This window comes from Sinocyclocheilus anshuiensis, unplaced genomic scaffold (genome assembly GCF_001515605.1).
Source record: "Sinocyclocheilus anshuiensis isolate Anshui unplaced genomic scaffold, SAMN03320099.WGS_v1.1 scaffold1886, whole genome shotgun sequence".
NCBI classification, from domain to species: Eukaryota; Metazoa; Chordata; class Actinopteri; order Cypriniformes; family Cyprinidae; genus Sinocyclocheilus; species Sinocyclocheilus anshuiensis.
The window spans coordinates 165,544-172,471 of NW_015544234.1; positions in this window are offsets into that span (position 1 = coordinate 165,544).

Sequence of the window (6,928 nt, forward strand, 5' to 3'; positions counted from 1 at the left end):
CTACTTCCATAATGACGGATGAAACCACATTAAGGGAAACGATTTTAATAAGATGCCCCCGATTTGTTTTGTGTCGTTAACGTTATCTACGTATACATTATCTGTTAACTGATTAACTTTATATTCCCCCAAATCTACTAAATTACAGAGGAATAATCCACTAGCATACTTTATAAAACAAAGTAGTTTAATCCAGATGTACTGATGATATACAATCTCATTATTTAAACGTCTTACCTTTAAAAAGTGCATCGCAAACGGTCTGTTCAGCTGTAACTCTATCGCGCTGCTAGCGTTTGGTGCTAACTTCCGGGAACTATTGAGAGGCTCCATGATCCGCCATTGCTGTGGAAAAAACACGGACCATTGGAGTGAACGGAGTTGACGCAACTCTCTCTCTATGGCTCTGGTTATGGTCATTCGGAAATGCCCGAGCAAAGTCTGTCATCAAAGTATTTCTGTATAATTGCCTCCCAGAACTTTTGTTAAATAAAACCTTTAAAATGTGTAGTGTTGCAACATTTAAAAGAAGTGAAAAGCTATCCCCGGGAGAAGCAACAGATTTACAGCAAACCGCGTACGCTGTTCTGTGTCAGCCGCACTGCACGGATACGCTGTTTTTGTTCAAATCAAAGTGTAAACAAACATAGAAGACGTATCTGTTTGGTGCGGCTGACACAGAACAGCGCAAGTAGTTTGCGTCCAGCGGATACTCTCCAAAATGGCACTACGCTGACGCAGAGGAGACAAATTGTTGAATAAAGTTATTTTTGTTTTTTTTTTTGCATACAAAAAGTCTTCTCGTAGCTTCATAACGTTATGGGCATTCACTTTCCTCGGGAGTGGTGATGGCTGCTACATCAAGTTTTGCTTGTTTTACAGGGGGACCACATGGGGTGTTCGCAGTGGCAATGCATTCACCACCACCATCGTTGTCGGATGACATCCTTTTCCTTGATGTAATCTGCATGGCACTTGGGTGCATTCTCTGAAAGTATATATTAAAAATATAACAGCAGTTTATTAGACATAGCCTATGTGTTGATAAAGATGTTGTAAGGGAAACAGGTCAATTTAGCTCAAAGGGAATCATTTAAGATTTTAAAGGGAATTTGGACAGAATCACTGTTTTACGGCTGATCACTGGGATGGCCAGCGATTCATTGAACGAGCCGTATAACATCAACTCTGCAATGAATATTAATATCCAAAATATAGAAAACACTATTAATTAGCACAGTAACAAGATCGGCAGTTTAAGACATTAACTTGTAAGCACAAAGCACAAGATACTTCTCTTTTCAGTATAAATACGGCTTTATTAGATAAATCTAAGACATAAACTAATCTAACACACAAACACTCGCATTCACACAAGTTGCAGAAAGAGAGAAAGTGAGGAAAGTTTAAGAGAATGAAAATGTGAAATCCCAAGTTTACAGCAATATGTGCGATTGCATAGACCTGAACAACCATCAATCACTTAATTAACCCTCGCATTGAGTTCGTCAATGAGGTTAAAATTATATTAAATGCACCAGTTCAGCTAGAATCTGGAGGTACTTGCGTTGCCTCTGTGTTAGGGGTTCCCTTTGTTGTCTGGTTGCCGAAAGGGGGTTTCTAGAGGTTGCTGATTGGCTGGAAGTTCAGTGGTCGTTTGTAGTGATGTCTTGGGAAGCCAGTGGTTGGGCGTTGGCTGACGATGCGGAGTTGTGGGCTGGTTGAAGTTTTGAGGCAGTCACCTCGGAGACACGGGGTTGCGGCAAAACTTAACTCAGAACACGAAACTCGGAACGGAAAGAAAATAAACTAAAGTAAAGGAACAGGAGTAACAAGACTAGATGGTTTTCTTCTCATCGTGGCAAAGTAATAGCGGGCGTGCAGGCCGAAGCACGCTGACACGGCGCTCAAAGAACGCAAAAAGTAATGTCAAAAAGCATGACTAAAAGCATAGCTCAAAGCTATGACTAAAAAGCTAAAGAGCTAAAAGGCACGATGACTAAAAAGCATAGCTCAAAGCTATGACTAAAAAGCAATGATTTGATGGTGTCCCGAGTATTTAAACTGGGCTTTTGGACACATCCCAAATTGGTGCCTTGACCAATTAGATATTGTCTTTGCTTGGGGTGTTGTATATTTCTCCTCCCAATACATAAATCAACATGTTATCTTGTCAGTCACATGGTCCGAATTTTCCCGCTCTTGCAGAATATAATTTTGGACATAATTTCTATAACAAGAATATGATACATTCGACAAAGTATTGATTGATAGAAACGTTTAAAGCATGAATTTTCAAACTCATACATACTAAACATGAATATGAACCCTTAAGCTATTCAATAGTTATTAAAAATACACACACAATAAGTGATTAGAACATGATAGTCCAATGTGTGGGTTACATACATGATATGGAGTTAAGCAATGGACTGATATTAGTTTATAAGCCTTTTTGAGTTCATTTTGGTGCATCTACATCTGTAAAAGACCGTTTCTGTGCCATTCTGTGAACATACGGACATGTTCTGTGAAGACCAGAGGTTAAGAGGTCTCATAAGGAATTTCAGTCTGGATCTTGTTCTGGGTGGGGGAAGCCAATCCAAAGAGCTCATGATCGTGATTACTATTATTGGTTTACATGTGATGGTCACGCTGTGCATCTCTTTGACCACCAATCTTGATTACTTGCCCCAAAATTTACAATCTCCTTCCCGAGTTGTTATGATCAGTGTGTTCTTTTTGTGTTAATGATGAAAGCTGTTCTGTGAAAGAGTTGGTTAGGCTTGCTTCAGACTGGCTGGCACTAGGATTTGATTTACGACATCCTGTGTCTTGAGACTTTTAATTGTGTTAAACTACAATTAAATGAAATTTGAATTGATACGTGGCTGTGACCCAATAAAAATACCTAAATTTGTTTTCCTGGGATTAATTTCATACACGCAAAAAGCAGCATAAACAACAGAACGTGAGGATTCATAAGGTCATGTCACGCACCTGCAGCGCTTCTGCGAATGCAGAAAAACATAATAAAGCTATAGGTTATATAAAATAAATAAATAGGCCTATATGCAAAATATATTTTTCTAAATAATATGTTAACATAACAAAATAAAATAAAAAACTGCAACAATTAGCAGCCTAAATGCAGAATTTCGGCTCATTTTTGTGAGGCGCTCTTGTGAAAGCGGCATCCTGTTTGTTTCCTTTATATTACAAAAGCACAATGTTTTGTTTTTATTGTGAATGTACACAAATAAAGGAATATTTAGAATAGTTTTGAATAATGTCATACTCTCATATGACCACAAATGAAGGCGTATAGTAACACCGTGTCTACACCGGATGCGACAGTTGCCGCGCCGTTCGCGTCTGGTGAAGACATGGTGTAAGTTGTTTCCAACTTAAACAAAAAAAAAAGTGATCGTGCCAGCGCCTCACCCGCACAGTTAAGCATTACTAACTGGACAATGCAGCCTGTTCATTGTCAAAATAAAATACAGTCAGCCAAACATTGAAAACCATGCTAGTTTAGTTCCCCTCACTCCACAACAAATACTTTAAATTTAATGTAGAACAGAACTACTAACAAGCCAAAACGAATTAATTTATGATTTTGTACTTCGCGTTCCAATATCCACGTAAATCAAAATGTGCTTGGCATAGTAATATCACAGAGGTTTGGTGGTCACGCTGAACGGCACGGACTACAAGCTATTTAAACTGAGCAGTGCGGTGTAAAAAAATAACGTGAACATATGGCTACTAAAGGAACATCAAATTAAGATAAGTATGTTTGAGAGGTAACTTGTCTTTTTCTTACCAAATATAAAATAAGTTTAGATGCAATTTAATAATATGAATATGATTGAATGCGCTTTTGAACTACAGGGAAAACTTTACTACAGGGCTTTAACGTGAGCAACACCATGAACATGGACGCTGCCTATAGGCTAATTCTGCCATGTGACACCACATTTATTTGCGTTAAAGCCCCTTTTCTCGACAAAAAGTGTTTCCAAACAATTTTTTTGCGACATTTGAAGTATCGATATAGAATTTATGCGCTAAAGTTAAACGGAAAAAGAATGTCGACACATGATACATTTTATAGATAAATGGCATTTCCATCAGCTATATCAGTAAAAATTTTGAAGCGCTAAATATTTTTTCGTAAAAAATCCTTTGATGAAAACCTGGAGTGCTGTGACAAGTCTTGATCATCATCAAGTCTTAGTCTATATTTATGATTACTGCAAAGTCAACAGGCTCATGGCATCAAAACTACCCAAAATGTTGAAAATGAATCAAAATGATTGTGCATGACATTCCTTGAAGTATACAGTATGCAGTCATACAAACTCATTAGCGACAGGGACAAATGGTACCATTGCTCAGGGCCGGGTTTCCCAATAACGATGGATCCTAGCTCTTAAGAGCGCTCTCTACGTGCAAAGTAATGAACGCTCGCTGCAATTCCACGTGCGTTTCCCAAAAATGCACTTAACATGAACTACGTGCTACTTAAAGGGGTCATATGATGCGATTTCAATTTTTCCTTTCTCTTTGGAGTGTTACAAGCTCTTGGTGCATAAAGAAGATCTGTAAAGTTGCAAAGACTAAAGTCTCAAATCCAAAGAGATATTCTTTATAAAAGTTTAGAGTCAGCCACACCTACCTAAAACGGCTCGTTCTAACATGCCCCCACATATCTACATCAATATGTGGGAAGATTTGCATAACGCCGCCCAAATGTTCATGCAAAGAAAGAAGGCGTAACTTTTGTAGTTTTGTTGTTTCCGCCACCATGTCATAAAGACGCTGTGTGCTTCGTTTTAAAAGTGAAACTACTTTGTTTGGTCTTCCAAAAGAGGACGATATCTGCTTCGTCATGCCTGGTGTTCTTTTTAGCAGCATCATATGACCCCTTTAAGAGTCCCTATCCGTTTGTCAAGTGCTGAAATATTACTTTTTAGAATCGTATCCTTGAACCTAATAGTCGTCACCTGATGTGGATTAGAAATAAAATACCTTTCAAAAAGATTAAACTAATGTTCTTCTGGAGGAGGTGGAGCGAAACAAAGATGTCATTTTTAGCAGATTTAAAGGACACCATACAAATAAGGAAAAACAAAACATATGGGAGGACTTTGCTACAAAATTAACTGCAACCAGGGGTGTTAAGGGATTAAAGGAAGGAGGTCCCACAAGAAGTGGCAGGATTTTGCAAGCCTAGCAAAAAGGAAGAGGGCACTGTAGAGGATGGCAATGAAAAAAACAGGTGGTTGGACCAATGACTCCCCCTTCTCACAGCAGAGGAAGAAAAGGCCTTGTCAATACTCCAGATGGCATTTGTGGTGGTACTGACCTCCATGTAGGAGTAGGGATGTCTCAACCTGAGCCTGAGTCAGGTTCTTCATGCTCAGAGGAACTATCAGTTTCACCTGCCATCTCCCAGCACCATCCAACTCCTAGTCCTCCAAACAACCCTCTCAGGCCTCAGCTCCATCTTCAGTTGTGCAGATTGCAGCCACAACACCTCAGCAGTTTGGGAATGTCTGTGGTTGTAGTCAGGACATAGTGCAGCTGGAGAGATGTTTGAAAGACATTAGATAATGTATTAAAGAGGCTAATAAGAGGAACAACACTTTTCAACAGCAGCTCATTGACTTCAAGAAGGTCAAGCTGGCTTTAGAGGAGAGGAGACTTGTACTGAAGGAAATGAGGCTTGCAAGGCCCTCCATTTCTGTGCCAGTTATCTATCCCAGAACAGTCAGGTAATATGATTGTTTTATGGTGTTTAAATTAAGTTTCTATCATTTCTTGTGCAATGTGAAATGTTTTATATATGTAGTTATTTCTCATCCCATTGTGCAATGTCTCTTGCAGGTCCTGGGGAACTCAATCAATAACTCAAATCTATAAAACAATGTTGATTCAAAGTTTTTGATGTCCATGTGTTTGTTGAACCACCCATGGCCTAAGGCCCTATGAATTACTATAAGAATTCTAATGAGTTCTTCCAAGTGTTTCTGAAGTGAATGGCTAATGGTTGATGGTTATTTTCAAACATAAACATGCAAGTTTAGATATTATTAATATATAAAGTTTATATATTAAGGGTGATAGTAGCACAAATATATGTACTTTATCTAGCCAATACATTTCTACAGGTACAGACAAAAAAAGTTTATTGCAGACATGTTTTATCAGCACTATTCTATGTATACATATTTATGATATTATGTTTTTTTTTTCCATTTTATTCCCTTTTCTTTTTAATTATTTCATAAATTAATTTAAACAAAAAAAGAGTAATAAAGATAAGTACAATCAAAACCTTATATCATAATCACATTGAACTTGAATATAGTTAAAGGTGCAATCTGCCGGTCGTGCAGCAGGTGACCTCATAACTCTTCTTACGATGCACTTTTGTTTTTCGTTTTTACGATCTTCTTAGGCTTACAATACTTTTGAGAAACACAGCCCTGGACTGCAAGACATGAAGCATCAAATTGAAGAAGTATTGGAGGCCTTCCATGGTCTTGAGGCTGTGTCTCGTCATATCCAGGAGACTGTCTCCAGCACAGTGGGAGCAACACAGAGAGCAACTCTTGGGAAAACAATGAAAGACACTTTTTTGTGTGTAATTTGCACAGGTATACAAATTGCTCCACACACCATTGCAGACAGGATTTCCAACCGATGGCGCCGCAGAAGGCAGCCTCAGTGTTTGGCTGTCCAGTGTTTGTACTGTTTTGTTAGTTTTTCCTGTTTTTTTGTTTCTCAAACACGATCAGTTTTACCAGGGATGAGCTGCTGAACATTCGGCAGTACACACCACACAATCTTCTACCGAATTTCGTTTATTCGGACGTTTTGCTGAACGTTGTAGTTGGCGGAGCAGCGGCGCTGATCAAAC